Source organism: Hippocampus zosterae, chromosome 1, assembly GCF_025434085.1.
Source record: "Hippocampus zosterae strain Florida chromosome 1, ASM2543408v3, whole genome shotgun sequence".
NCBI lineage: Eukaryota > Metazoa > Chordata > Actinopteri > Syngnathiformes > Syngnathidae > Hippocampus > Hippocampus zosterae.
This window is the reverse complement of record NC_067451.1, coordinates 17,325,471-17,334,794: the sequence shown is the minus strand read 5'-3', so window position 1 is coordinate 17,334,794 and position 9,324 is coordinate 17,325,471. Positions and strand designations below refer to the sequence as shown.

The following is a 9,324-nucleotide window of genomic DNA, read 5'->3' as shown; positions in this document are numbered from 1 at the left end:
CACAGGAAGGCCGGAGCCCGGAATCCAACGCGTGACCTCTACACTGTGAGGTGGACATGCACATCATTAGACCACCGTGCCTCAAAAGTAGAACATCCCTTAGGCAGTACAATTCAGAATTGGACCGACATTCTCGTTGGAAAAATATCAATGTGAGTCATAAATACACACACACACACACACACACACACACACACACACACACATACACACTTGGGCCTTTACCTCCTCCGCAGCACCAACTGGTCACTGTCCAGATGTCCAGAGTCCAAGGCCTCTGGCCCCTGCATTCACCCATCGCCAAGACCGGACCCTCTGCCAGTGGTTGGCCTCCGCTGCCAAAGCGCTCTATTTATAATCTCAGAGTGTCACATGTATCAGGACGTGCTGAAGAGGTACTGAGCCTCACCGCTTTTAGTTGCCATGGTGATGAAGTTTTTCCTGTCAGCATGGTTCTTTTGTCCAAAAAGGAGACAATTGCATTTTCTTTTGTGACCAAATTAATATGTTTGCAGTTCAAACACTTGCAGAGCTGGGGGGTCAAGAGGAGGTCTGAAAGAATTGCTCACTCTCTACGCTATTTTGTTGAGCAGCTAATTAACTGGTTCAGCCAGACTTCAGTGTGATGCCTCCGCTACATCACTCACATCCACACATTTTCTTCTGTAATGAGGAGGAGGAGTGGGGGCTCGTTGTTCATTATTAATCTTATGAATGCAAATATAAGGCCGCAACATGGCTCCAAGTGGTCTGCAATGCGACTGCTCAAGTGCCGATTGGAACCTGGAGAGATTGTCACGACTGTATGTTGAACTAGCTAGGAGACAACAATCTGTTTGAACAGCATTGTCACGAGGAGAGAGGAAACTTGTCGTTACTATGAAAACAGGTAAACGACTTCAAGAATGCTCTCCAGCTGCTCCGGAATGCTAATGTATGTGTGCTGACTAGAAGTAGAACCCCTTTTAATAACAAGAATCACGGCTGATTCTGATTTCACGGTGGCAAAAAATGGGATGTAAAACAGCTTGAAAAGTAAAGAAAACAAACATCCCTCTGGTGTTGATTATACAGTATGCACAGAGTAAACATTCTCAGCTTCCTGACAGACTGCTGGCTGCTGTTTGGTGGAATCGTGCAACATAACCGCCTTTGTAAAAAAAAAAAAGAAGAGAGCACCCATTCCCCTTCATTAATTTGAGTACATGTCTTCTGTTTGTGCCCGGGAGGAAGGAAGAACCTGTGGGGGTGCTAGCTTCGTTAAACGATCACACCCTCTCATCGACATCAACTCCTCCAAAGCTTTGGATGTCATCCAACTTTGAGCCTGCCTCACCAGATAATTTTTTTTATTTGGGGGAGGGGGGGTGAGGTGTGACCTAGTTTAGGAATTAAGAAATAAAAGCTGCCACATTTACCTCAGTTACCTTAGTTAGAGCACAGTTTGAGCTGAGGTAAAAAAAAAAATCCTCCCCAATATCTCACATTCTTTCTGTATGTGCTAACGACAAGGATCAGTGTGCTGTTATTTAAAATTTTGGGTGGTAAATAGCTGAGTTCCCCAAGCTGCGGATCGGTACCGGTCCGTGGGTCATTTGTTGCCGGGCCGCACAGAAGGATAAATAACGTCCATTACAACGTACTTTTTATTTATTTTGCCTCCTGCCCGAAGACAGCCAGGCCAGGCTCCGACCCTGTGAGTAGATTGGAAAATGGATGGATGGATGTCTCTTTAGATGACAGTTTCAATATGCAACACACAATTTGATAGGAATGTCTATCTTGAGGAGTCCTACAAAAACATTTCTTCATCTGTCATTTTGGGTTTCACACAGGCAACTTGAAGTATTTTTTACAATTTCAAGGACCTTCAAAAATAACTCGCCCAAGTAGTTTTGTCCAATTGCACTAAAATAGAAACAAAAATTTGTCCTGATAGCATGTGTAATGGTGAAGTTTGATGACTGGCTATCATGTGTAGAACAACCAAAAAATTGCATCAAAAGACAACCATGCCTGAAAAGCTGCAGGAAGTCTGCCATTTTACTTTGAAATGTCCACTTTCAGGCTACTTTCAGTTTTCCACTACATTAGGTATTACACTACAATGTTGTCCATGTGACCATCAGGACTCAGACTTCAGCAGGACTTTTAGTGACTCTGACTGGAGATATGTTTTGACAAGCACACAATGTAATAACCTAATGCAGGATGACAGTGTATGCAATAACAAATTCATACAGGCACGTCGACACAGAGCTCATTTTCAAGCATTAATCCAAGCTTGCTGCAAGATGTCGGACTTTAAAATCCCATTTCAAAGACAAAGCTGTGTATTTTTCAACCCACTCTTCAAGCCGCAAGGAGGACGAGGAAATCAATAGGCAAAATAATGACGCTGTTGTCTGTGCAAAGCTGCCGCGACTGCACACATCCGGCGTCATTAATTCACAACAGACCTACAACCTTGCTTTTTATTCATGCGCTCCCTAGTTTATTTGTAAGGATGCGGGGGCGCCCAGAACCCATGCGTGTACAATGCATGCGGCGCAAGAACACGAGGCAACCTTTGAAAGGAGCGAAGAAAAATGAAATTAATTTGTAAGGAAAACAGGAAGCGGCCGATTGGAGGGGTTTGGCTCATGGTTCTCGCACGCGGCCTGCATAATGACCGGGAAATGAGGAAATGTTCTTGCTCTGAGCTGGAGATAAAAAGGATTTGTAAGGCTATGTAAGTACAGAAGAAGAGTCAGGAGAGCGATCAATAATTAATTTACTTTCAGCAGTCAAGGGCAATTAACATGCTTTTTTTTTTTTTTTTTGCCCATTACCCAACTCAAAGTGGCGACTCCGCGGCCCGAGCCCCTAATCTCGCTAAGAGTTGTCACAGTGGAGGATTACACAGCGTGCCGATCAATACGTCTCCAAATACATGGACGATAGTCAGGCTTTGTGAACGACTGCACGTTAGATTACTGGCATTTGTGAATAGTTACCAGTGTGGAACATGCTGCAGGATCTTATTAACTTCTGTCCTCAAGAACAGCAAGTCATTGTTTGGCTTTCCCCCTTCGTAGCTTGACATTTGGTAAATTTGTCTATGATGAGGACCGGGGGTGAAGCAAGAAATTTTCACCTTGGGTACTGAGGCCATTAACGTGAGTTCTAAATTACCATCAGCTTTTAATAATCATGTTTCAAAATGATTACTTTATAAGTAGCAGAATGAATAGAGTCATTGTGTAGTTGTGTTAGTCATAGGTTCAGACCTCTCAAGTCCCTCAGACTCTCAGAGACAAGAGGGGGGGGCTCTATAACTTACAAGTGGCCAGCAACACCCAGTATTCGAGTATGAGATGATTGTCTTATTTCTGTTACTTTCATCATGAAATAAAAGAACATTTCATTGGCTTGATTCGCACGACACTGAGGTGGACTCAAGCAGCGGTGTTCCTGATCAGATGTGATGTGAACTACGAATATCCCAATCCGGTCATGTGATTTTCAGCCGATCGGGGCAAAAAGATCACTTTTCTTAATTTGCTGAGATTTTAGAGTTGACGAAGCGACCAAGAAATCCACAGATATATTTATCGCTATATAAATCACTAAGCCATAGTTGTGCCTGGATGGAATTGTCATAGTTTAACTTTTTTAGGACACAATACTATGGGGTTTTTTTGGGGTGGTGGTGGGGGTTACGTTCAGAGTGGTAGGAACAGCCACGTCCACAAATGCACAGAGGCGCCCTGTGCCCAGCACTCTCCCTGGGTGCAGCAGCAGAACGTAAGTTATTTGGAAAAATATAATAAGGACACACAAACGATGTGCAATAGCCGCCTCACTGAACGGCATATTAGTTGAGACAGCAACAGACACATGAGCATTTGGGACAGTGCAAACTATGTAACTTCAAACCAATGCTTAACAAGTGTAATTTTTTGTTAACTCGCGAGCTTGCTCCCGACTGGATGCACCTAATTGGTAATAAAACCATTTGTGTTTGCAGATGAGAGAAGTCAAGCACCCACCTGCCAACTAAAATAGCAGTGAGGACTGGTCAGTTTGTTTCTTATCATGAGATAAATCAAATGCACTCAAACAGAGGAATCCCTCATTCTATATTCATGCTTCTATGTATTGGCCATTCCACGAATTGGTTCCATTTGCATTTTGCAAAAATTAAATGGATAACATACACTATACAATTACATGTATACATGATACAACTTAATTTTAGTTTGAGAGTGTTACAAAAAGCAATTTTGGCACTGAATTGGTGCATTAGCCCATTATGTGTGTGTGTGTATATATATACCAAATGAAGGTACATATCTGTAAGTACTTTCCGATACATTTGACACAATTTGTATGAACACTCACTTTTTTAAACTCGCAGAGTTATCAGCTTAGCCCTCTGTGTTGGCACATCTACTTTCTCTGACCAAATTAGCAGGTGCATCGGGGCGCAGAACACCCGGTGAGGCACAATTCGACCTCAAATGCACTACACTAGACTTTTAAATTACATTTTGATTCTGTGAAAGAGCCTTGAACGGACCTTTTAATGATGAAATGTCAATTTTGAAAATTGTCACATACTTCAACTTCAACTGGATTGTGTTTACTGCCACTTCATATCTCGAGAAACTCAGAAACTGGGTGACTCATACCAGCGTTTTTCAATTGTCAGGCGTGCCGCTGTAAAATATCCGATTTGTATGCCTGTGCGGTCCTTCGCCCAGACGTAATCATGTAGTACCCTCCCAGCAACTTCTAGCCGATTGCCTTGTGTTTCGACGAGAGACAAGTAAATTTGTGACGCATGAATGCAGGACGACGGCGGTGAAACAATAAATATGAAAGATGATAAAATACGTTTTTCTTTGTGTTCATTTGATTCAAATTCAAGCTGTTATAACGTCATTCTTCAATGTTAAAAACGGTTAGTAACACTATAACACGTTAATTGTTAAAGTAAGTGTGAGGGTGGGGGGCTTCACATTTTCAGCTAGTGGTGTGCTGCGAGATTTTTTCAATGAAAGAAGTGTGCCTTGGCTCAAAAAAGTTTGAAAAACACTGACTCACACAGTGTGTAAAGCATAGGTGTCAAACTCAGGTCCTGGAGGGCCTCTGTCCTGCATGTTTTCCAAGTCTCCCTGTTGCAACACCTGATTCAAATGATCAGATCACAAGCAAGCTCTGTGGAAGCCTGACATTGAACCTGTTCATTTGAATCAGGTGTGCTGCACAGGGAGACTTGGAAAATGTGCAGGACAGCGGCCCTCCAGGACCTGAGTTTGACACCTATGCTGTAAAGGCACCATTGCATGTGATTAAAATTTGGTAGAAATCAAATGAATGACTTTTCTGTTGGGGACCCTTGAAAATGGCCAAATTCAACACAAAGTCACTTTCAAAACAAAATGCTGTGGCTTTTTTGCGGGTTGACTAATGATCGACTTGCCTCCCAAATTTCATGTTGCTAAGTGAAGCTGTCTTTGGACATTGCATTTTTAAAGATTTGTGAGGGACACGATTCGAAAACAGACTAACTGGATGGTAATCAGATCCCACAAACGTAGATTCAGACAAACAACGGCACAAAAAACATTTATTTACAGAAAAACGAAGGACCGACAAAGTATAAACAGAAATCTCTGGTGACACAAAGCCAGGAAAAGCCAACATGAACAAAAAATGTCTGCATACAGCAAGGTCATTTGAAAATCCGAAAATACACAAGACAAAATGGCAAAAGTTCACTTACACGAAACTTAAATGATCCAAGAACAACAAGAAATCCAAAAAAAGTAACGAAATAAGAAAACTCTCAAAACAAGAGCAACTATCACCCTGAACAGGGGCGTCTAGAAAATGTCTTTTTAGCAAACAAGGTCAATAATCCGACAGTGAGCAAGCAGCTTGGGAGTTCTTAACTTTATGGCAAGGCTTGATTGGTCACGAGAAACTGGTGCACCTCTGAAGAGGCACGTCCTCTACTCCGGCTGCTGCTGAAAACAAAAACAAGGACGGAGCAGAACATGACAGTGAGCAGTTGCTACTGAGCCAATAAATGTATATTATCGCAGGCACTGCTGGGTTACATATGAAGGCATAAATATATGATATGAATCATGGTTTGATATGTTATTGTCTGTCATTTTACCTACATTGTACATGCTGCGATTCTGCAGACGTTTTTATGGATGGAGGGCCTCCTCCCTGTGTCATTTGTTCCTCACTTTTTCCATTACAGCATACATGAATCATGCAGCAGCCACTGTGTTTGTTGCAGTTATTCATTTTTCATTGGGACTTTATCTTGGGAAAGCCATCTTCAGTCTTGGACCACCTCACCGGGTCGCAGGTGGAGGAAGTGCCAATGCTGGCATTTTTTAATTTTATTTATTTTTATTTTTAAGTCTCCCATCTTTCTTCACTTCAAGTAATTCATAATTTGTGAATGCGGCACTGATGGACTTTCTTGTTTAAAACCGATGACCTTTCCATACGTGGACGCCGATTTGGGAAATGCCATTCTCCCTCAGCGGCATGACCCCACCGTGCTCCATATGATAATGTAAGTGGCTCCAAATAGTGGCTGGAATAAACAGATTTATTTATACATTCCCACTGTTTTGCATATCCTCTCTGCCCCGAGCCCACACGCTTTATTTCAGTCCAAATGCTGTTGAGTCAGCCGCTTCCTGTATGGCTGCCCCAGATAAGTAGCTTGAAGCTCAATGACCAAAATATCACATGCTTTAAAATATGTCACTATATCGAGCTGAAATGGGAAAACAGACGTCCAATATACAGACAGGGTGGGCTAAGAGCAGCCTAGGTAAACACTTACGGTGAACTCGCTAAAATGTCTGTAGTACCAAGCAAGGGTTCTTGGCGAGTGTAAGGGCTTTTTGGAATTTACAGCATTCCCAAATACAGTTTCCAAAGACGATAGGGTTTTTTTTTAGTTTTCAAATCAGCCTTTTTCGTCTGAGTTACCATTCTTAGTCCAGTTTTCAAGTCAAGTTTCAGGTTTTAGACCCGGGTTTGGGTTGCAGGCCCAAAACAATAAAAGTGTATCAGTATCTTGAGTGTTCACTGAAAATTGCTCTTACGGATGCATGAGAACAGCCGGGAGACATGTATGCCACATCCAAGCGAATCCGATCATTTTCTCTTGTGTTTACGCTCCAAGATGCGGTTATAGAGGCACAGCCCAAGTCCATTTCTCCCCCACAAAGTACAAACCACACCGATGTAACCCACAGGGCTAATTAATGGTTTCCAACTTAAGCGTTTGAACTCCTCAAGTCACCGTTGGCAGGGCTGCTTTGGAACTGCATGAGACCAACTAACAAGGACTATCAAGGCCTCTCAACTCGCTTTCAGAAATAGGGGTACAGTGGGAGGCCGCTCCTGTTCCCGAAGCCACAATTGGCACTAATTTGCCCCACCGGGCTAATTGTTGCTCTCCAAGGTAACTGCTATGCGTGTTTTCCAAGGACCGAAAAAAGTGTCAGTGATGTTCTGAATTTGTAAAGGCTACAAGTGCTTTGAGAGCAGCCAACACAGTGACAACCCGTTGGCCCCTGAAAAATGCAGTTGTGAACTTTCTGCACTTGAATTTTGTGTGGGTCTTGGAACTGATCATCAGGTTTCAAGGGCAGTAAGGTTCAAAAGTGAGGCAAATGGTCAATAATGGAATAAAGGGAGAAAATGAAACAAAGCTCACTTTTCTTTGGCCGGTTCTTTACAGTTCACTTCATGTGAGTCATTCCAATTATAATTTGATACTCTTACTTTGATAAGGATGTTACACGAATTGCACCGATTGTGATGCAATTATGTTGTGATAATGCGATACAATTCACATAACTTTCCATTCAATATCATTCACTTTGGTTACGACACAATGCGATGCACTCCATTCTCTTTTATGATGATGCAATTCGATTCTTTCAGATTACGATACAATGACTCCATTTATGCTATGGTGCATGTCATTACAATGCGATGCATGTCACTCCTGTCACTATGCTTTAAGATTCACTGCAATTACAATGTGCTCCAATACGATTCGCTCCGATCAGGATACAATACTTTTCCCACCGGCTCAATTACGATGCAGTACGATTCACTTGACTGATGATTCCATCTGAGTGACTCCAATTATGACACAATACCATGCAATACAATTCATTCAAATGATAGGATTCCCACTCCAGTTATGACAGTCTAGAATTCACTGCAATTCGTTTGCGATGCTCTCCAATTACAGAATGGTGAGATTCACTCCGACTTTAATGCGATTCAACTCACTCAGCTTACCTTACAATTATAGAATTACAAATCTCAGCAATGACAATTCCCTACAATCATGATGCTACACTTTTCACTGCAATTAGTAATTAGAGTCATGACAATATGCTTCATTGAAAGTCCAAAGTGATTCACTTCATTGGAATAGAATTCACTCTGACTACATTTGATTCCAGTTCTGATGTGACTCAGAAGGATCAGCTCCCATCACAACGCCGTACGATTCACTCGGATTATAATGAGATACTTATTTATCTACAAATCAAAAGGTAATTGTTAATTAATTTATTCCTTACTGTGATTTTGTTTAGCCCCACTCTGTTGTTGGTTCTGTTCAAACACTTTAAGTAAAGAATGTAGTACGCTGTTGAAGGTATTTACTGCTCACTGTGATTACAATCACCTTGAGTGCCCCTTGACCCCACCACTTTTAGGGCCCCCTCCAGAGGACATGTTTGACATCAAAAGAGCAACTGTTATCTCAAGCATCTATGTTCCTGTCATCAGATCAAAGCTCAGACCGAAGACAATGGTGGGTCGTGGTAGTCTGGTCTCACCTCACACCACTCCCAACTTTTTCCAGCTACACCGGGTCAGATGACATGTTAATTTATTTGTTTACGGGATTTGCATGGAGGCGTAACTCCCCACCCTCATTATCATATTGTCTGTATATATTCTCATGACTGCATCTTTTTCTACGCTTCCCGACAAAATCTGAGACTCTCAGGAGCCCGAAACGATTTGTATTGTGTTGTGATAAACTGCAGAAAAGACGATGTGGTGTTGGGCCTTCTTCCCCTTATTGAGAAATAAAAGAACCTGTGTCCAAGGAGGGCCATAAGAAAATGGACAGCTCCCCCCACCCCCTCTACAGTAAGCACCAATACGGGTGGTTACTCTTTTCACGTTGCCATCAGCAACAGTCACTCGCATGACTTTTTTAAAACGAAACAGAATGAGTTGATTCTTATTCCGTGTTGAGTGTTGCATCAT

The 9,324-nt window shown here is 42.2% G+C and overlaps 1 long non-coding RNA gene across 1 annotated transcript; it reads left to right on the top strand.

Annotated features, from left to right (window-relative positions):
- On the top strand, positions 1–1,291 carry LOC127600588 (uncharacterized). Its single transcript, XR_007962372.1, has 2 exons — positions 1–152; positions 237–1,291. It is a non-coding gene; the product is annotated as an uncharacterized LOC127600588 (long non-coding RNA).
- The last annotated feature ends 8,033 nt before the right edge of the window (positions 1,292–9,324 follow it).